This window comes from Pipistrellus hanaki (genome assembly GCF_964339955.1).
Source record: "Pipistrellus hanaki genome assembly, chromosome: 9".
Taxonomy (NCBI): domain Eukaryota; kingdom Metazoa; phylum Chordata; class Mammalia; order Chiroptera; family Vespertilionidae; genus Pipistrellus; species Pipistrellus hanaki.
In genome coordinates this window covers 79,411,584-79,433,728 of record NC_140511.1, presented here as the reverse complement: position 1 = coordinate 79,433,728, position 22,145 = coordinate 79,411,584, and the positions used below count along the sequence as shown (strand labels likewise).

General features: G+C 50.0%; 1 long non-coding RNA gene across 4 annotated transcripts; it reads left to right on the top strand.

The window, feature by feature from the left end:
- The first annotated feature begins 643 nt into the window (after window positions 1–643).
- Window positions 644–20,730, top strand: LOC311627387. 4 transcript variants are annotated; one of them, XR_014795902.1, is made up of 5 exons: window positions 644–2,112; window positions 4,213–4,267; window positions 5,294–5,588; window positions 8,019–8,126; window positions 18,884–20,730. It is a non-coding gene; the product is annotated as an uncharacterized lncRNA (long non-coding RNA). The 4 variants fall into 4 exon arrangements; XR_014795903.1 differs by lacking the exon at window positions 644–2,112 and having other exon boundaries at window positions 3,934–4,267; window positions 5,294–5,584; XR_014795904.1 differs by lacking the exon at window positions 644–2,112 and having other exon boundaries at window positions 3,934–4,267; window positions 19,171–20,730.
- Window positions 20,731–22,145: the final 1,415 nt, after the last annotated feature.

Genomic DNA, 22,145 nt, shown 5'->3' with positions numbered 1-22,145 from the left:
CTCCCCGCCTCTTGGTGCTCCTCCATCACTCTCCTCCGCTGCCCCACACAACGACCCCGCGGCTGGCCGCTGCCCGCGCGCTCCCGCAGCCTGGGCCCGCGCTGCTCGCCCCTAGGAACGGGCCAAGCGAAGAGAGACCCCACCAGCTGATGGAGACGCCCTTCCCTCGCCGCCCAGGAGGCGTCACCTGGAGTCCGGCGTGGTTCCCACCCATTCCTCCCGCCCCCGCCCCGCAGCCTTGTCTTTGATTGGGTAGCAGGTTTATCGTGCGCGACGCCATTGGCTGCAACGCCTGTCGTTTCCTGTGTCTAGGCCTCAGCTTTTCAGGGGGATCGCGGAACTGAGAGGGCCCGGAACCAGCGCCGGCGGGGGCGCCGGGGCGCGGGGCGCGGGACGCTGAGGCCTCGCGCCACGGCAGCCGCGCCCCCAGCCCGCCGCCCCGCCCCCAGCCGGAAGCCCCGCCCCCAGCCCGCCGTTCGGGACGCGCCTTGCGAGGGTCTCGCGTGGTCTGCGCGTGCGCACTAGCCCATCGCGCCCCCCACCCAGTCGGTGGGCGGGCGGCGGGCGGCGGGCGGGCGGGGAGGCGGGGAGGCGGGGGGGTGGGGTGGGGGTGGGGGAGGCAATGGGGAGCTGGGGAGGGGGCTGTGGGCTGCGGACGAGGCCGAGGACTGATGTTTGTGGAGAAGGGGCTTCCGTTTGGACTGCCGCTCTGGGACCCGAGGGAGCGGCGGGTCCAGCCACCCTGGGAGGCCAAGGGGCGCGCGGCAAGGCCCGCGTCCAAGGCCCGGTCCGGGTCCGCGAGTGCTTCTACCCGGAGCTGGAGCGCAGAGCGTCCCCGGTGCGAGAGAAAATGTGGATCCCCTTTGGCGCGCTCGTCGTGATTGGGAGGAAAATGGAGCTGCTGGGTAGAAACAAGAAAAAGCGGAAGTTTGAGGAAACGGTCTGGAAAACCAGGCCGGGCCTGAGCCAGGAGAGGAACGTGCGGCTCCTGCACCGGCTCGTCAGCGTGTTAGGGTCCTCGGTCGGCCTGGCGAAAAGGATCTCCAGGGAAGTGTGGGGGAAGCCGGAGGAAGCCAGGCGCAGGACGAAGGCCGAAGTTGGGAGTGCAGGGACGAGGAGGCAGATGGGGCTGAAAGAGGCGCCCCGGGCTCCTAGGGCGGGGATCAGCAGAGAGGACGTGTGGTCCAGAGGATACAGACCCAGGCAGAATGAGGAGCTGAGCATAAGCGGAGGGAAGGTGAAGTTGAGTGAAGAGAGGCAGCGATCCAGAGAGAAGCCGTGATCTAGCAGAGAGGACTTGAAGGTTTCGAGAATGGAGAGCGTAAGTGAAGATAAAATTGCAAATGAGGCAGGGAGAGAGCTCCGGACGCTGAGATAGAAACTCCTTTGGAAAGGGCGGGAAGGAATGATGAACTGGGAGACTGCGGAAGGGGCGGAAGTCGAGGAGGATGTCTTGGTGGAGTAACGGTGGCACAGACGCATCCGCTTCCATGGGAAAGAAAGAGGCTAGAGATGAAGCTCCAGGCGAACGAGACAGATGAAGGGTTGAAGCCAAAGAGGGAAAGAGAAGCAGAGAAAGCATTGCAAGTCAAGGAGGAGGAATCAGAGCCCAGCAGAACATCACTGACCCCGGAAGAGTAAATCTGAGAGGAAAGGAAGCATCAAAGCCTGAGACAGTGGGAGTGAAGAGCTACTGGGGTGAAGGCAGAGACCAAGACCAAAGGAAACAGGAAGAGTGCTGAAGGAGATGGGAACATTTTGAGGAGAGAGAAAATATTTGATAATGTGTTAATGCGTAAAGAAACATTGGGTGATCGTTTCTCGGAGAAGAGCTGTAACCCAGGAGCTTGTAGAGAAATACTTGAGAAATGGATTTGGGGTGGGCTGTGGGATTTGGTTTGCATAGGAAGAATGCAGTGAGAAAAATGGAAAATTGCAGCACTATAAAGGATAAATAATGAAGGCTGTGGAGAAAGATACAGGATAAATAATGAAGTTTGTCAGAGCAAGCAGAGAAAACATCTGAACGAGGATCCTAAAAGATGGATGAGGGACTCCACAGAGACAAAAGCAAGAAAAGAAAGAGATAAGAAAATAAACAAATGAAAAAAAGTAAGAAGCCAAATCTCATAATAGTGATTACGTGTTTGGGTTTTAAAGTCATTTCATTCACTGTTTCTGTACCCTCCTCTCCCGTGTAGCCTATTTAATAATCTAATGGAACAGGCCTCTCACAGGGCCTGTATATCTGGACCAAGCCCATCCTCATGGGTCTTCCCTCTAATTATTCCCCACTATCCTGTAATTTCCAAGTTGTTGCTCTTATAAACCCAGTTTTGAATAATTGCTGGGCTCCACTATTTTAATCGCTTCACCATGACCGCCATTTCCACAGGTTTCCCTCACCTCCACAGCAAATCTGAATTGCTCATATTGATTTGAAGTTGTCTCAACTCTTTGTATTGTTCATCTTTGATTTTTAATTATTCACATAATCACATGGACTTTTCCCTTTATGTTTGTGTCCTTTGGGACTTTTTAAAAATACATATATATTTTAATTGATATCAGAGAGGAAGGGAGAGGGAAAGGAAGATAGAAACGACAATGATGAGAGATGACTATTGATTGGCTGCCTCCTGCACACCCCAAAATGGGAATCAAATCATGACTTCCTGGTTCATAGGTCAAGACTCAACCACTGAGCCATGCTGGTTTGGGACTTTTTAAAAATGTCTTCCACATGCCACCCACTGTCTACCCTCATTCCAGGGAAGAGAGAAGACTCCCTGAGTGCCCACTGTCAAGACATCAATGTCAGAATTTAGGCTCTTACATCCTGTCTCTTGGATAGGACAACGATCAGGGATAGTTAGGATGAAAGGAATACTTAACCCACTTTTCTCATGTGCTTTTTAAAAAATATATATTTTTATTGATTTCAGAAAGGAAGGAAGAGTGAGAGAGACAGAAACATCCACGATGAGAGAGAATAATGGATCGGCTGCCTCCTGCAAGTCCCCCACTGGATTGAGCCCACAACTGGGGCATGTGTCCTTGACCAGAATGGAACCTGGGACCTTTCAGTCAGCAGACCGACTCTCTACCGCTGAGCCAAACTGGTTTCGGCTCTTTGTGTACTTTTAAAAGTCTGTAAAATATCTAAGGAGTAGAAACTTCATATCATAATATAACACAAGTATCATAATACAAATTTATAATAGCTTCATGATTTTTTAAATTATTTTTTATTAAATTATTATCTGTGTACATATCTTACCATTGCCCCCCAAGCCTCATGATTTTTAATTAAGTTTTCTACATACCCTTTATTAATTTTCCCCAAAGTCTCCAAAAGATATGTAAACCCCATGCAATATTTTTATTTATATAGTCAAACCTAACAGATAATATATCAATTCAGTTTTGTCCACTGGAATTTTCTTTTTTGGAGTGCTTTGTCCTTTGGGTGTAATGTAGGGTGGTTGTGTTCTGGAAACAAGCATAGCTGCTTTCCTGGGCTTCTTAAGACTTTGGGAGGACAGGGGAGAGGGAGGGGGGAGGTGGAAGAGGGTACAGTGGGGATAAATGGTGAAAAAAATGAAATTTAAAAATAATTAAAAAAAAATCACCCTCGCCGGTTTGGCTCAGTGGTTGGAGTATTGGCCTACAGACTGAAGGGTTCGATGTTAGATTCAGGTTGCAGGTTCCTCCTGGGCCTGGGCCCTGGTTTGGGCTCACGCTGGAGGTAACCAATCAATGTGTTTCTCTCACATCAATATTTCTCTGTCTTTCCCTTACCCTCTCTCTAAAAAAATAAATAAATAAATGGAAAAATATCCTCAGATGAGGATTAAAAAATAGTAATAAAAAATAAGAATAAATAAAAGCTATTTTTTTAAATATATATATTTTATTGATTTTTGTACAGAGAGGAAGGGAGAGAGATAGAAAGCTAGAAACATCAATGAGAGAGAGTCATCGATCAGCTGCCTCTTGCACACCCCCTACTGGGGATATGCCCGCAACCAAGGTACATGCCCTTGACCGGAATCTAACCCGGGTCCCTTCAGTCCCCAAGCCGATGCTCTATCCATTGAGCCAAACTGGTCTGAGCAATAAAAGCTATTTTATAAAAAGATTTCTCTCTGTTCTCTGTTGGATCTCCTCTTGCCTGGATTTTAACCCTTCTTCCTCTTTCTTGTTTTACAGGCTCATTTTGGTCAACCATATCATCTAATAGCTTCCAGAGAAAGTGACATAGGAGGTAAACTTTATGACACCTTATCTGTCTGAAAATGTTGATTCTTTGCTCATAATTTATTGATAGTTTAGCTGGGTATGGGATTCTAGGTTAGAAATACTTTTCCCTTGGAATTTTGAAGATATTGCCCCACTGTCTTCTAATTTCCAAGTGTTGCTATTTATAAATATGGTGTTGTTCCTCTCTTTATTTTTATTCTATGTTTTCCCCCTTATGGAAAATACCTGTTTTCTTCCACTCCATAGCTCAGTCTGCACTTTTTTATTATTTAAAAAAAATATATATTTTATTGATATTTTACAGAGAGGAAGGGAGAGAGATAGAGAGCTAGAAATGTTGATGAGAGAGAAACATCGACCAGTTGCCTCTTGCACACCCCCTACCGGGGATGTGCCCGCAACCAAGGTACATGCCCTTGACCGGAATCGAACCCGGGACCTTTCAGTCTGCAGGCCGACGCTCTATCCACTGAGCCAAACCGGTTTTGGCTCAGTCTGCATTTTTATCCCAATTTCTGTAGTTCTACTACAGGATATTGGAGCCTGAATTATAGCTCTTACTTTTTTCTATTTTTATCCCTCTCTTTCTCTTTATTCTCTGGCAGCTTCATTTTACCTTCTTATCCTTTTTATGCAATGTTTAATTTTAACTCTCTTGTTTACGGATTGCCATATATATATTCTGGAATTACCTAATTGTGTCCAGATGGATTTATCTAATTAGTCCATGCTTCTATCTGCTGTATACTGAAAGTTAGAGTAGGAACTCTTACTCTATCAACTCTACCAACTAGAAACTGCAAGGGCCAGGCTTGAGCCCAGCAGCCCGAGCTCAGAGCCACACTGCTAGATGGCCACCTCGGTTTTGTAGCCCGTCAAAGCCAGGGCTCTGAGCCCGCCCAGGGGGCAGGGAGGGAGGCTGTGCAACGACCTCCCATTCACCCAGGGAGCGCTTGTTGAATGAGTGCTTCAGCGGCAAGTTTTTAAGACCACAAATGCCGAAAAGCAATGATGTTTATCTCCCCCCCAGATCTCTGCCTTCCCGAGGCCATCCACTCCGAGCCTCCTCTGGCGGGCTTCTCTGGGCGCCGAGAACGTGCTGCCTCTCTTGGAAGAGGCCTGCACACGCATGAGGTCAGCATGGACAGTGTCCTGTCGCGCGGCTCTCTCGGATTGCACTGCACAGCACGTACATTATGAACCCCGCAATCAGACTTTTTCTTTGGCTGGATTGCATTTTCTCTTGGGAGAGCGCCGCACTTCACTGAAGCCACAGAAAGAAAAAGTGGAGATCAAGAACCTGGGAAATGGCAGCCACCTTGTAGGTATAGATATTTTCTTTTCTTAAAATATTTTATTATTGATTTTTTTTTTTTTTTTTTCAGAGAGGAAGGGAGAGGGACAGAGAGTTAGAAACATCGATGAGAGAGAAACATGGATCAGCTGCCTCCTGCACACCCCCTACTGGGGATGTGCCCACAACCACGGTACATGCCCTCGACTGAAATCAAACCTGGGACCCTTCAGTCCAAAGGCCTATGCTCTAACCACTGAGCAAAACCTAGGGCATGTATAGATACTTTCAATCATCTAGAGAGCTAGTACTTTATAATATCCCTTTTTACTAAAATTAACTAAAATGCACACAATTCAGAGAATTGAGGGCTCCTGAGTGATTTTTAAACATTTTATCATCCTATTTTTTTCTTTGCATATTCTCCAAAATTCCTGTTTCCTGCAACAGGATGTGTTTAAAGTGACATTATAGTTTGGTTTTATGAAAATGTCCTCTCGGTCCATCCCATTCATTCATTCAGCCAGTACTGAGCATGTGCCAGTTGGGAAGGCAGCCAAAGTGTAGCGCGAGGCCTTGCCCTTGGCCTCCCTTCTCATGTGGAGACAGATGTCTCAGCAAGAGATCACCACGCGCTGTGAGGGAGCTGCGCACCAAGTGCATGGGAACCACAGAGAAGGGAAGGCCCGACCCCAGGGGGCTAATTAGGGAGGAGATCAGAGAAGCCTTCGGTGGAGATAACCATTTTAGGCTGGACTTCAAAGGGTGAGGAGGTAACAGTGGGTGAGAAGAGGACACATCAACTTTCTAAGCAGAGAGAATAGTGTTTGCCAAGGTACATGGACCAGGACCTGCCTGCTCCCTCAGGAACGGGAGGAGAGAGGGTATTCTAGAGGCTGGTAGGATGGGAGCTTGGGCAGAGCCTAGGGCCAGCCTTGATTCAGGATTAAGGAAGTTAGCCTTTGTTCTGTAGGTGACAGGGAGAATGACAGCATCAGATCTTTGCTTGACATAATGTTCCAAGCCCAGAGTTCCCAATCAACTGGGTACAGCGTGGGAGTGGGTCAGAGGGGGGCGCTGAGTGGTGCTCTGTCTGACACAGAGTAGGTGTTCAGCAAAGCAGGAGGTGCAATTATTAGCGCATAATGAATAGTTCAGGGGAGAGAGGACGAGGTTATGGACTAAGGCAGACAAACGGAAACGAAAAGAGGATAGATTGGAGAGGGTTTTAGATGTCCTGTTTAGCAGGATTTCCTGGTTGTGAATGGTGGTGAGGAGGGAGGCACCAGGCTTAGAGATAATAGTGGTTGCTCTATGCCATCAACCTCACTCTGCATGCCCCCCACTGGGGATCAAGCCCACAACCTAGGCATGTGCCCTTGGCTGGAATCGAACCTGAGACCCTTCAGTCCGCAGGCCAACGCTCTATCCACTGAGCCAAACCAGTTAGGGCTAAATGCAGTATAAGATAAAAACACTGTGTTTGGTTTTGCTTGTCTTTTTCTAAATGTTGTGGGAATTGAGGAAAACTACAAACCTCCCCATGCCTGAGTGCCCGCAGGGAGCAGGCGCGTGCGCCGTAGTGCAGGACAAAGCTGACTGTCCTCGTTCCTGAGATGAATTGTCAGTGGTACCATGGAAAGTGGCAAAAGCAGTGGCAGCTGTACAAATTATGCTGTGATGTTTTTCTGTTTAATTTGTTGTTGTTGTTTTTTTTTTCTGTTTAATTTGTTTTGTGATAAGTCATTGGCTTGTATTTTGAACTATGTACTTTGGGTGTATTATAAGGAAGCTTTTAGGGGCAATGTGTGCATGTACGTGTGTGTACCATAGTTTTATATAGCTTGAAATTGAAGGAAAGAAGGGGAGGAAGGGAGAAAGGAAGGAAGGGAGGGAGGGAGGGAGGAAGAAAAGAAGGAAGGAAGGAAGGAAGGAAGGAAGGAAGGAAGGAAGGAAGGAAGGAAGCTGACTAGCTTTAGGAGTGACTCCTAATCTGGGTTCTGGTGTGACACCAGCTCCATCATGCCTGGCCCCTGATTTAGGAACTGGAGGAAGGTGGCGGCTGCTGCTGGGCACTATTATGGGATGGCGCCTTGTCGCAGAAATTCACTGTCCACCTTGCAAGAGTGTTCATCCTGTCAGATCACACTGACCCTGCTCTAGGCCAGCCCTGCCAGCTTCCCTGGGAGTGAGAAGTAACTGTGAGGTTCGCATTGCAGAGCCGTTTCTACCCAGAATACACGCCCTGGGGGCCGCTCTCTGCTGCCACTTGGACTCTGACCCTTGCCCAGCACATTCTTCTTCCTCCTTCTCCTTCCCTTCCTCCTTCTCCTCCCCCTCCTCTCCTCCTCAGAGACGCCCCACCCCTGATGTGCGTGCCTAGGGTGGGACCTGGTTCTGTTGTGGCCGGTTCTGTTCCTGTCTGTGTTGCTCAGAATCCACTTTTCTTATTGATACATAGACAAGTGCCTAATACTGCGTGATCAAAACCGTGCGGAGAGCCAGGGACACAGCAGTCAGGCGCCCTGCCCCAGGACCAGGAGCACGCAGGGACTGATTTGTGAACAAGGTACACTTCGTTACAGCTCATTAACAACTGGTGTTTATCTCAGTCACGTTGTCGTTTTCTTTTTCTGTGCGGCCCAAGAAGATCCAGCCAAGATCCATAAAATTCTACCACTTTTTCACTTTACAGATATTTAGGAGGCACCTGTTATTTGCCAGGCACTATTCCAGAGGTTGGGATTTAAAAAAAAATATATATATATATATTTTATTGACTTTTTACAGAGAGTAAGAGAGAGGGATAGAGAGTTAGACTCATCGATGAGAGAGAATCATCGACCAGCTGCCTCTTGCACACCCTCCACTGGGGATGTGCCCGCAACAAAGGTACATGCCCTTGACCGTAATCGAACCTGCGACCCTTGAGTCCACATGCCGACGCTCTATCCACTGAGCCAAACCGGCTTTGGCCCAGAGGTCAGGATTTTAACAGAGACCAAACTGACAAGTCGCCCTGGCCTCTTGAAGTGTATGCTGTGTGGAAGGAGACAGAACAGTGAGGATGACATGTGATGTGAGCTAAGAATTTTGAAGGAGAGGCAAACAGGGCGAGGAGAGAGGGTGGCGGTGTGTGCGGCCCTGTAGGGAGGGCCTGTCTGATGAGCAGGGCCCATGGGAGGGGAGGGGGAGCAGCTGTTTGGAGAAAGTCCTTTCCGGGCAAGGGCGGCAGGGACAGAGCCTGAGGGGCAAGTGCCGGGCCTGCTGGAGGGACAGGAAGTCACTGAATGAACATCTGCACTCCTCATTCTCCTTGTCCGCGAGCCCATGTTGGGAGGAGCGAGTAAAACCATGTATGTGGAGATATTTATGTGAACCGTCAAGGAGGGCACAGAGCTGACTTCATCACGTATGCGAAGAGGGTCTAAATCATCACGGATCATAATGATTGTATTACAGTTCTGTCCTTTCATTTTTTTTATGATCGAGGTAAAATTCACAGAACATATAATTAGCAGTATTAAAGTGTACAATCCAGTGGCATTTAGTGCATTCACACTGTTGTGCAACCACCGCCTCTGTCTGGTTTCCAATCTTTTCATCACCGGCCCTTTTATTTTTAATATTAGTCTGTGCTGCTCTTGAGAAAGGATTCCCCGCCATCTCTGACTTTGCCCTCTCTGCTTCTGGCCGGCCTTCCCCAGTTCCTATGATTCACCCATGTGCTTAGTCAACAAATAATTATCAGGCTTTACTGTGCAATAGGCACCAGAGAGGTGGGTACGGGAGTGAAATGCTGACGGAGGACATACTAGCACAGGTCCCCACATCATCTAGGGAGGAAATGAGCCACTGAACACACCATCGCCAGAAAATTGATTTCAATGATGATAAATGCTTATAGAAAAAATGCTTTGAAAATTGTGTTTAAAGCCAATAGAAGAGAAGCCACTCGCTTTTAAAGCTCAGAATAACATGATTACATATTTTTTATAATTCGCTCGTAGTTCAGAGACACTGCAGAGAAAGACACTCAGGAAAGTGACCTGGGTTATGTGGAGGCAGGAGGCAGGAAGGCAGGCAAAGTTATTTCATTCATTTCCTCCTGGTGAAGGACAGGTGTTTTTGTTGTTTTTTTCATATCTTTTTTAAAAATATGTTTTATTGAGTTTTTTAAAAATATATATATTTTATTGATTTTTTACAGAGAGGAAGAGAGAGGGATAGAGAGTTAGAAACGTCGATGAGAGAGAAACATTGACCTACCAGGGATGTGCCCGCATCCAATGTACATGCCCTTGACCGGAATCGAACCTGGGACCTTACAGTTCACAGACCGACGCTCTACCACTGAGCCAAACCGGTTTCGGCTGTTTTATTGTTTTTACAAAGAGGAAGAGAGAGGGATAGAGAGCTAGAAACATGGACCAGCTGCCTCCCGCACACCCCCCACTGGGGATTTGTCCACAACCGAGGTACATGCCCCCGTCCGGAATCGAACCCGGGACCCTTCAGTCCGCAGGCTGACGCTCTATCCACTGAGCCAAACCGGTTTTGGCAGGACAGGTGTTCTTACCGCCGCCTCCGTATTATAGATGTGGAAACTGAGACTTAGAAGGTGGTGCCTTGCTGGAGATCACCTGGCGGGGCTTATCGCTGACATTTCACTTCAGCCCTCTGTCTGGGGAAGCGGAGGAGCGTGGTGTCCAACAGGGGGCAGTGGCACACCTGGTTGGAAGACTCGTACGCCTGCACCGCGGGGCTTGTCTGCTCACTGGGTGAGTGCCCAGCTTTCCAGGAGAGGGCACTGCGGGGCTGGCTTCCGAGTCACCTCACAGGACCTCCTGGTCCTGCCTCCTCCCTCCCGCTCCTTCCGCCAGAGACTCATGACCCAGCAAGCTCTCAGCTCCCTTGGGCCTCTCCTCTATTGGGTGATTGTTTCTTAATCACGCTGTGGAATAACAAACCAGGGCTGGTAGCCCAAGTCAGCTCCGGCGCTGAGCTGGTGATCACCAAAACAGAGGCGCGGCCCAGGGCGGAGCCGCCGAAGCTGCTAGCGTGCGCCTGTGGCCACCTGGTCTGCGCCTAACAGTGCCGCACGTCGGTCATGTAGGCGTGCTGATCAGGCTTCTCCAGGCGGGATGACCTGGCAGCAGTGCCACCCCACCCACAGCTGGTTTCGCTTTCCTAATGTTGTTAAAAGGTGCTTCTAACTGAAGTAGGGTGGCTGAACAGGTTCCAACACTTTACTTAACTTTTTTTTTTTTTTTTTTTTTTTTAACATTTCAGAGAGGAAGGGAGAGGGAGAGAGAGATAGAAACATCAATGATGAGAAAGAATTATTGATTGGCTGCCTTCTGCATGCCTCCCACTGGGGATTGAGCCTGCAACCCAGGCATGTGCCCTTGACTGGAATCGAACCTGGACCCTTCAGCTGGTAGGCTGACACTCTATCCACTGATCCAACCCAGCTAGGGCTTACTTAACTTGTTTCATGTGGTCAGTTGTTGAAGATTTCTTCCTCTCAGGGTGAGGCCCAGAACTGGCCTCTTGGCGTTTGTCCAAAGTCCATGTTCTCATAGCTCGTGGACTGTGGTTTAATTTTAACCAGAAACTCTTCTTTTGGAATAATTACTTTTTAATCTAAACAGAGCCAGTTTGATCAGAGCAATAACACCTCGTGCCTGAATCAGTAGACAAAAGTTATATTCGTTTACCGCTGACATAGCTTATTTATTTATTTAAATATATCTTTACTGGAATCCTTGATTGGCTGCTTCCTGCACAATTGGGGATCGAGCCCTGACTGGAAATCCAGCTGTGATCTCCTGGTTCATAGGTTGATGCTCAACCACTGAGCTAGTGCGGCTGGGCAAGACATATCCTTTTTATTTATTTTTATTTTTAAAAAATATTTTTATTGATTTTTTACAGAGAGGAAGGGAGAGGGATAGAGAGTGAGATACATTGATGTGAGAGAAACATCATCAGCTGTCTCCTGCACATCCCCTAGTTGGTATGTGCCTGCAACCAAGGTACATGCCCTTGACTGGAATCGAACCTGCGACCCGACGCTCTATCCACTGAGCCAAACCGGTTAGGGCGAGACATATCCCTTTTAAAGGGGGAGGCTGATTTGGTGGGGAAAATGGAAACTGTGGATAGGTCCATGTGGAGGCTTGTTTGAGCATCTGCTTTAATCAGTGTAATAAACTCCAGGCATCTGGGGAGAGCACTGATGGGCATGACTGAGAGGCCCTGAGGCAGCCATATGGCATCAGCTTCTGAGACAATCTCAACTCCTCTGCCAGCCCACACCTGGCACCATGTCCCAGTGCTGAGAGTGTGCTCACTGGAGAGGCGGCTCAGCAATGGCGGGCGGTATCACCTCAGGACTGGCCTTCCCCGCGGGAGCAGAGCTGGTCCCGGAGCTCCCTGCATTGGCCAGCATTCCCATTTCTCTCCTGCCTTTTTTAAAAAATATATTTTTTATTAATTTTTTACAGAGAGGAAGGGAGAGAGAGAGAGAGCTAGAAACGTCTATGAGAGAGAAACACCAACCAACTGCCTCTTGCACCCCCCCTACCAGGGATGTGCCCGCAACCAAGGTACATGCCCTTGACCAGAATCGAACCTGGGACCTTTCAGTCCGCAGACCGATGCTCTACCACTGAGCCAAACTGGTTTCGGCCTCTTCTGCCCTTTCAATGCGAGTCCTTTGGGAATGGTTACTTGTATTTGTAGGACCTTAAAGAATTTTTGATGCAGTCAGACAGAAATTGGTTTTTACCTTTTTTTTCTTTTTTTTCAGTTTAGGTGGCAATGGAAACCAATTCTAGAAAAAAATGATTTATGCCAACCCCAGATGAGGCAAGCGAATTTGGAAAGACTTTCTCGTTTTACAGAAATAGTCTTCACTATGTCAGAGATTCATCCTTGGATTTATTTAAATTTAAAGTTCGCCCTGGCCAGTTTGGCTCAGGGGTTGGAGCGTTGGCCTTTAGACTGACAGGTCCCAGGTTTGATTCCGGTCAAGGGCACATATCTGGATTACAGGCTTGATCCCCAGCCCCAATGGGGGTGCAAGCAGGAAGCAACGCATCAATGTGTCTCTCTCACATCCATGTTTCTCTCTTTCACCCTATTCTCCCTTCTTTCCTTCCCCACTATCTGAAAGCAATGGAAACATACCCTTGGGTGAGGATTAATAAATAAAAACCAATCAGTCAATAAATAAGAAGCTCTCCTAGAGCACTTAGGTAGGAGAGAGGACAGAAAAACTGGAAGCTGCCAAAACCGGTTTTGCTCAGTGGATAGAGTGCCGGCCTGCGGACTGAAAGGTCCCGGGTTCGATTCCGGTCAAGGGCATGTACCTTGGTTGCAGGCACATCCCCGGTAGGGGGTGTGCAAGAGGCAACTGGTCGATGTTTCTCTCTCATCGATGTTTCTAGCTCTCTATCTCGCCTTCCTCTCTGTAAAATAATCAATAAAATATATTAAAAAACAAACAAACAAACAAACAAAAAACTGGAAGCTAACTGTCGAAAGCTGTCACCAGTGGGAGATGAGTCCTCAGTGAGAATAAAGGCCCTGATTGAGTGAGTCAGTGAGGCTGAGGCTGCAGGAGGAAAAGCTGGCCGCGCAGGCTCTGCGGGCAGGTGTGTGAGGGCAGGTGCAGTCACGCTGGCCTGGTCAGCCCCCACAAAAGCCCCTGAAGGCGCAGGCTCCTCCTGCCGGGGCTCCTTGTTCAGAACACTCGCCGAGTGTCAGCTCGGCGTGTATATCGGTTAGAGGTGATGTGTGTAAGGAGAACGGTCCATCCGCTCACCACCTGACCTGGCACTCCATCAGAACCTGTTTCTCCCCCTCCTGTCTCTGGGGAGGACTGAGGGAGAGACCGAGTTTCACATGCCCCGAGGAGAACCGATGCTACAGAGGTGCATCTTTTTTTTTTTTAAAGAGAGCAAACAGGCCTAATCTGGGAGTTTGATCACCACCGAGAATGTTTCTGTTTCGTCATTTAGTTTCTTGCTCAGTCTTCCAGCTCAGACCTGCGCAGCCCTTCATTCTCAGGCCTTTCCTTGCCCGCCGGGCACTGTTCCTCCTTCGGACCCGGGCTGCCACATCCAGGGGCACCCTGCTTCCCGAGCCCTCCCTCTGCACCTGCCAGAGGCAGCGGCTGGGAGGCGTGTTCAGGGGGATGCCAGGCTTTCTGGAGGGCAGTGCCCCTCCTAGGAAGGGCTGCTACTTGGTGGTGTCTCTGAGCAGCCCTGGGACTAACCAGTCGGGCACAGATTCGGTTGGGAGGGAGAGGGCAGATTGCTGATCCTATCTGGTTGCTAAAGCCGCCTGGAGAAGGGCGGGTCTGTGTCTGCAACTGGTTTGGGGTTGGAGAGGGGTGCTGGGAACTTTTGCACCAGGATTCCTTAGATGCTGTGATGATTTCCCCAAGATCTATTTATTTATTTATTTATTTATTTATTTATTTATTTATTTATTTTTAATCGAGAGATTTGTTGTTGTTGTTGTTGTTGTTAATATATTTTATTGATTTTACACAGAGAGGAATTGAGAGTTGGAAACGTCGATGAGAGAGATACATCAACCAGCTGCCTCTTGCACGCCCCCTACTGGGGATGTGCCCGCAACCAAGGTACGTGCCCTTGACCGATTCGAACCCGGGACCTTTCAGCCCACAAACTGACGCTCTATCCATTGAGCCAAACCGGTTTCGGCAAGATCCCTTTATGTTAACTTTGTTCCTGTCAGCCAGCAAACACAGGTTCGGGTTTCTCTTTCGTCCAGAAAACCCCATGAGAAGGACAGATCTGAAAGTCAAGCTCACACGGGAGGCTCAGGCTATTGGGGCAGATGCCAGGGGCGTGGCTCTCCGGGGGTGGCTGCGGGTGAAGGGCTCCGGAGAACATTGCCATGTTATTGTCAGTGAGGAATTCCTCAAACTACTCTCTTCTTGAAGAGAAAGAAACGGAACCAAGGGCTTACATCGGAGTACGTGTAGTTGCCCTCATTGGAAGGTTGTGTCTGTCTGTCTGTCTGATGGCTCCCTGGCTTGGGACAGCAAGGTCACGCACAGCCTTGAGCATGAGGGAGGCTAGCCTCGGGCTCTGGAAAAGTGGCGACAAAGGGTTCAAGTGCAGGCTTGCTCCGTCTTGGTCTCCAGGCGGGCCTGGATCAGAGAGAGAATAAAATATTGGGGTGACACCCCACCTATTAGTTCTAAAGGACAAACACTGGAAAGGGAGCGCCAGCCAGGGTGGCCCAGCCCTGCATGAATGATGTCACCCACGCGTGCCTCCCAGGAGCGCCTGCGGCTGTTTGGGATCTGTTGTCATCTGTGGGACGACACTGCTGACTATGTGGCTTCCTGGGCTGGACCTATCCTGTCAGCAAGACACTGTTTACATGATTAGTTTCCCGGATTGCGCTAAGTGTGCAATATCTCTTAAGTTCAATTACGTTAATGTTAAGAAATACTGCAGATAGAAAAGGCTAGGACAGCACTACAGCAAACAGTGATTACTGCGATCAGAGTGCTTTGAACTTGAGCATGAGAGAACCTGGTGAACTTGTAGGAATTAACCAGGACAGGTACCCATCTCTTAGAAGAAGCATGCAGGTCAGTTACCTGGGCAGAAGGGTAAACTGAGGAAGAATTGCGTGGAGCAGCCTCTGGAAGAAGTGCTGAGGGCTGAGGGTCCAGCAGCAGCCTGTGAGATTTCAGAGGTGAAATAGTTGAACCCCAGACTCGGTGAGATGAGAAGAGTCACTCCAAACGGATAAGCTCATTAACCTTGTATTTTTGACTGTCTACACATCTGGCTTCTAGCCACGCCTTCTCAAACCACTTACCTAGCTATTTTGTCTTCTAATTTCTCTAGTGAGCGTCTCTGTTATTTACAAAGTTTGGGTAAGTCAGGGCGGGGGGATTTGCACCTTGGTATTCTTTCAAGAGGGGTCCGATTCAGCCTATCTTTTGAATTCAGTCTGAACACACACATGCAGAATCACCCAGTGTCTGATTTGCTGTGGCCTTGCGGCCTGGGTCGGGGTTTCTGAGTCTGTGCTGCTTTTTGTGGTTGTTACTCCTCACCCAGGGATTTTCCATTGATTTTCAGAGAGTGGGAGGGAGGAGGAGAGACAGAAAGAGAAACATTGGTTGTTGCCTCCCACCCACGCCCTGGCAGGGCAGGGGATCGAGTCTGCAACAAAGGTGTGTGCTCTTTTTCTTTTTTTAAATATATTTTTATTGATTTCAGAGAGGAAAGGAGAGGGAGAGAGAGAAAAACATCAATGATAAGAGAGAGTCATGGATCGGCTGCCTCCTGCAGGTCCCCTACTGGGGATTGAGCCCGAAACCCCAGTGCCCTTGACTGGAATTGAACCCGGGACCCTTCAGTCCGCAGGCCAACACTCTATCCACTGAGCCAAACCAGCTAGGGTGAGTTTGTGCTGCTTTATTGACTTTCTGGTTAGTTCACCTAAAGGCTCCTCCTCCCCATTTTTTTTTTTTTTAATTAAAATCAAAGACTTCTGCCCTATTCTTTCTTCCCTTCCTTAGGTGTTGGTAAGATCAAGATCACGGTCATACAGTGCTTTGTTGTTGTTGGTTTGTGGGCGCCAGGACCAATGATCACCAGCTGCCCAAGAACCAAAAATGATGCTTCTGAAATCTCTCGATGCTGATTCCACAGGTGGAGCATCCAAGCTGCTCTGCGTGTGTCGCTCAGGACGGAAGCCCTTTTTGTGGTCACAGTGCTTTGATGACTTCAGGGAGAATGCAGCCGGACTGGCCATTCCCCTGGGCGGTTCACAAAGCCCCAGGCCCAGGGCTCCCGTCGTCTGCTGTGGACACAGTGCCCATGGCTCTGTGTTGCTCCTGACCTTGGCATCCACACGCTTATCTCCTGAAGGAGGATAAGCCTAGTTCAGCCCCCGGAGCCTCCTCATGCGGGCCCTGTCATCTCCAGCGTGACTCGTCGGGCCGCATCGTTCCAGCCCAGCCAGGAACTAATCAGAGGTAGAATGAAGATTTCTTCCTCTGATGCGTGTTTACAAGATGTTTTCAAAGATGAGGCTGCAGGGCAGCGGTGACCTCTGCTCCCTGGTGCGTCAGGCGTCAGAATTCTGACTGGAGGGCAGATGGCAGCCCCACCTTCCCCGGACCTCTTGCTCCGGACAGCCAGTTCCCTGTGAGGGATCGGAGCATCAGGTGACCGTGAGCCCATAGCCTAGATAGCGTTATGTTAGCAGGTGTGCCCGCAGTGGGCAGCAGCCGGCTGAAGGACAGCTGTGGCTTGGGCAGGCGGCCTTTTGCACACAGCTCTTCCTGGCTAGTGGCTCTTCACCAAGCCTGTGCTCCTCGGGGCTGTCAGACCTCATCCTGAAGGCCTGGCCTTGTGGGTGGGAAAGGAGTGGGGTTTTGGGGGAAAGGATGTTAGGCCCACAGGAGAACCTCAAGGACAGGGACATGTGCCAGAGGCAATGTAGAGGGAGGGGTTTGCAGGAGGAGACGCCTGAGTGAGCCCAGAGACTGGTGGGAGCTCATCAGATCCTTGTTGAATGAGGAAAGGGAGACAGCAGAGGCCGGGAAGGCTTGGGAAGGTGGAACAGTGGCCGAGGAGCATGGCGGGAGGAGCTTAGTAATGCTGATTATTAGTCGAGCTACAAGGGACTGTAACATTCATATGGTTGGCCAAGGTGTTCTTAGTAGAAAAACACTGTGGACTCCCGCACTGGAGATTAACAAAGGCTTGGTAACCAAGAGTTGAAGGGGAGACTCACAGCAAACATTGCGGCTATACATGGGTAGTGTCTGTGTTGCCGCCACCAAAATTTGCCAGTGTGATGTCAGGCGACTCTTAGTGTTTGGGTGTGTGTGTTTGTGCTACGAGATTGCCTTGTGAGCAAGCCTGGCTTTTAAGAAAATGGTGGTGAAGTCAGCCACCAACCATTCCAGGAGCCCAGGCTCCACCCAGGCTTGGCTCAGGGAAGATGAGGCCCTTCCTCCTGCCATTCGACGTGTGGCACTCCTGTCATCCCACCTGGCACTCCCCGTCCTCCGGGAGAGCTGGGCGAGAGCGGGGCTCAGCCCAGTGTGCGTGTGTGTGCGCGCGTGTGTGTGTGTGCACGTGCGTGCGTGTGCGTGTGCATGCGTGTGTGTGTGTGTGTGTGCACAGTGAGGGTGGGATGGAGGATAGAGTTGTCTCCTCTGTGATGATGGCCACTAGTCTGAAGGCTTTGAGCTGAGTCAGGGTGAAGCAAGGGTGACACCAAGTGCCAAGAGCAGGAGTGTGCTGTGGCATCGGGTGTCTCCTCTCAGGTCAGAGGAGCGGAGCGGAGCGGGACAGGCTCTGTCCGCCACAGCGTTCACCTCCGGGAGGCAGTGCGGGCCTCAGAGCCGCCTGGCACCCAGGATCTGCCTGCTCATTTGCATGCAGGGATTGGCTCTCTGGGACTCGGATGCAGAACTGGGCTTTGAGTCCATTTTTTTAAAAATCGAGGTGAAACGGCTTCTTGGCCAGAACATGATGCGGAGACCCAGGCTCCTATTTCTCCCCAGTCCTGGTCCGCCAGCCGCCCACACGCTACCCTCCTTGCCGGGGAGACGCTCAGGTTACCAAGGCAGGGAGCGAGCGGGTCACCTTTGGAGGCAGAGAACAACCCGTTTCCCTTTGTTCAAAAGACACTGACCCACTTCTCCGTGTTAGTTCTAGCGGCTGCTCCTGGCCCCGGGTCCCTCTGGCCAGAAATCCACCCATTAGCCATGGGCGGGGACTAAGATTCCGTCCTGTGGAATGGCCCCTGGGAGGGACTGGACCCTTTGGGGGCAGAGAATCCCCCTCGGAGAGGGTCACCCTCCTGAGGGGCCTCCAGTGACAGCAAGCCCCCAGGTCTGTCCCCGGGGGAGGGTACAGCCAGCCTCCGGCCAGTTCCCTACTTGGCTTCTCCCTCCTGGGAGATAAGGAAGGAATGTTTCTCCAGGTGTCACAGCGGACTATCTCGGGCACAGGAGTGTCCTCAGGGCGGAGTGTCAGAACCGGTCCCCATCTGGGCGTGCTGTAAACAGCAGGTTGATTCAAGGCTGAGAGGCGTTGGGAAACCCCTTGGGCAGGAGATTTCGAAATGAGATTCAGATGAGAAGAAACCTAGCTGGGTGCGTTCTAAGGAAGGAGACGGAAAAGGCAGAAAAGGCTTCCGTCAGGTGCTGGGTGGGCAGCGGGGATGGAGGAAGAGCCTGGGAGGGGGAGGCCACGATGGGAGGAAGCGGCTGAGCTGAGCGGCTCCTCTCCCCACTGCCCGCAGGACAGGAGGCCCCTCGTCTGTCCACCAGGCGGAACCACAGCGGAGCGGAGCGCCCGCCTCGGGCATGTCAGCACCAGCAAGACAAGAGTGGCTCCGAGAGGGAGGGCCTGGACAGGAGAGCAGGGTTGGCAGCAGCATTAGGAGAAAAGCTCAGTTATAAAAAGGTTTTAGAAGACGTGTTGGATGATTGAGGAAGGGACCAGTGCAGAAGGCCAGAGCCTTGGTGCCGGGCGGAAGGGACAGCCCACCCTGCTGACCCAGCCGTCTCCTCTGCGCCCACCACACAGGCCGCTGCGCTCCGGGCCCCCTGCCTCGCTGGCCCAGGGTGAGTGCCTGTGACACGAGGAGAGGAGGGTCCGGCTGGATCTGGAACCAGCGAGGGGACGTGAGGAGAAGGAGAGGGAGACTGAGGAACAAGGCGAGGCAGAGCAGTGACAGCGATCCGAGGAAGAGAAGGGAGTGAGGGCAGGGAAGGAGGAGGAGGAGGAGAGTGAAGACTATGCTTCTCATCCGAGGGGCGGACAGCCTCGGAGTGGAGCGGTCCAGAGTGATCTCCAACAGGATCAGCACTTAGAAAGCTTGTCCCCTCGGCAGTGATCCCCGTCATCTGGTGGCGTGAAGACAGCAGTGTCCTTGGGAACATTTCGGGCCAGCCTGCGTGAAAACCGTGCGCGGCGCTGTACGGAGCAGCCAGCCAGTTATGGATGAGAGGGCTCATGTGCCTGCCACCTCCGCCCAGAAGCCACGGCTTCCCCATCGAACCAGAACCACCACCCAGCCTCTCCCCATCTCCTTAGATGGCGAGCTCTGGCATCCTTGGTCCGCCCAACTCGGCCCCAAAACATGGCCAGAACATCAGTAAACAGACAGGCGAAGGAGTCACAGACGTCTGTCTGCATTGTGTTCCATTTTCACCTGCCCAGAGCTCAGCACGTGACTAGCCAGGGATTTCTCATTACAGACTAAATATTCTTTCCTCAGAGTAGTCAGAAGGTCCCCAAACACCTTTCCTCTGAACTCACTGTAGGTGTATTTTATTTCCTGTACTACGGACCAGGACATCCAAGACCCTGCTTGAACACAGGGTGAACTGTGTCCCGCCTCCAGCACATCCAGAATCCTCTCAGCCAATGCAGACTGGCCCCAGCCGCTGGCCACCTTTCTTGCTAAGGCTGAATCGGAGACGAATGTTATTAACTACAACATCTAATGTTTGTTTGGGGCTTTGTACCGCACAAAGCCAACAATTGTCGTATTTAATTCCCTCAGCAATTCTGCATTACTGTCACTTCCCTTCATAGGCATTGCGTTTCAGAGAAATAAAGCATCTTCCTCGGTGTCAACTGGTAGATCTAGGATTCACTCACGTCCTCTGACTCCCAGTCCTCGCTGCCTTCTATGCAAGGGCATGGCTTCCTGTAGATTTCAGAGTATCATCGGAGCTGGGACTCCTGGATCTCTTTTCTTACCCCAGCTCTGCACCCCCAGTGACCTTAGACCTCAGCTTTCCTCCCACCTGTGCCTGTCTCACCCCCACTTGTATGATTGAGAGGGAGAAGAATCACCTGGCTGGTGTGGCTTAGTTGTTGAGTGTTGGCCTATGAACCAGGAGGTCACAGTTGGAGTCCCAGTCAGGACACATGCCCAAGTTGCAGGCTTGATCCCCGGTGTGGGGTGTGCAGGAGTCAGCTGATCAATGATTCTCTCTCATCATTGATGTTTCTGTCTTTCCTTCTCCCTTCCTCTCTGAAATCAATAAAAATATATGTTTTTTCAAAGAGGGAGAAGACTCCATTTTTTGGTAAAGACTGTACACATAATGCAAGTGATTCTCACACTTATTCTGCCAAGGACTCTCTCAAAGCCAACTAGGTTTCTTTTCATTATAAAAGCAATGGAGGGAGAGGGATTATTGTAGAAAAAAGCACAAAATATAGACAGCAAACATGAAAATAAAAAATCATAATTCTGCCATTGAGTAATAACTTAGTATTCTGAGCAATGTGGTATTTAGTCTTCTTTCACTTTTATGATGTACACATGGACTTGTGTTTACAAACATGGAAACTGTGCCTACCCATAACAATGTTTGGGACCTGCTTTTGAACTTAATGTATTGTAAACATTTTCCTGTTAGTAAATATTTTTATAACAACATATTTAATGGCTACATAATATTTCCTTATTTTACTGGTATTCTAGAATTAAACATTTAGATTATTCCTATTTTTCATCATTATAATGTTTTATGATAGACTTCTATATCTTATTTTAATGTTCATTTCTTTGATTATGAATAAAGTTGAATTTTTTTAATATGATTTTGATAGTTTTGAAGCTCTTTTATATATAGGTTCTCCACACTATTTGTCAGGATGGTTTTTCTTTTAATATGTTTTTATTGAGTTCAGAGAGGAAGAGAGAGGGAGAGAGAGAGAAACTTCAAGGATTAGAGAGAATCAGTGACCAGTTGCCCCAGCACACACCATACTGGGGATTGAGCCTGCAACCCGGGCATGTGCCCTTGACTAGAATCGAACCTAGGACCCTTCAGGCGGACGCTCTAACCCTTTAGCCAAAACAGCTAGGGCTATTTGTCAGTTTTTAATGGTATATTTTATTCTTATTGATGTGTAAGAACTCTATATTAAGGCTAAAATTTTCCCTGCCAAGAACTCATTTGGATATCACATTTTCATGCGCCATGTTGAATTTGGATACATATTCATTTCCCCTGACTCTCCCACCAAGACCATGGATGCTTTGCTCTTTTCCCTCTTCTTTCACTTTAACAAATTCCGCCCACACAAAGCAGACTTAGGAGAGGGCTCTTCCGCAGGGCTCACCCTCAGAGCACCTTGGCCTCCTAAGGCAGCTCCCATCCCTTCTGCCCTGACCTCCAGCGCCTCCTCTCCTCCTCCCCTCACACCCACGGCTGCCAGGGCTGGGGTGGGGGGTGATAGTGGCCCTAGAGGTTCCAGCTCACGCTGCAGACCTGAATGTCAGACCTCCTGGGAGAACAGTGGGAGAGAGGGCGGTGGGTATGAGCATGAGAGGAGACTCGTCTTGTTGGCGAGGGGAAAGCCCTAGTCAGGTCTGTCATGGCAGGTTTGTGGAGAACCGCACTCTCATGGCCCCTCTTGCTTCCAAGCAAGGCCCTCATGGCAGGGGCCTGGCATGGCCGTGGCAGCCAGCCCGTCGTCGTCTTCCCAGGCGGGTCCGCTCCTTCGCCCTGTTATTACCGCTGGCAGGTTCGTGGGCG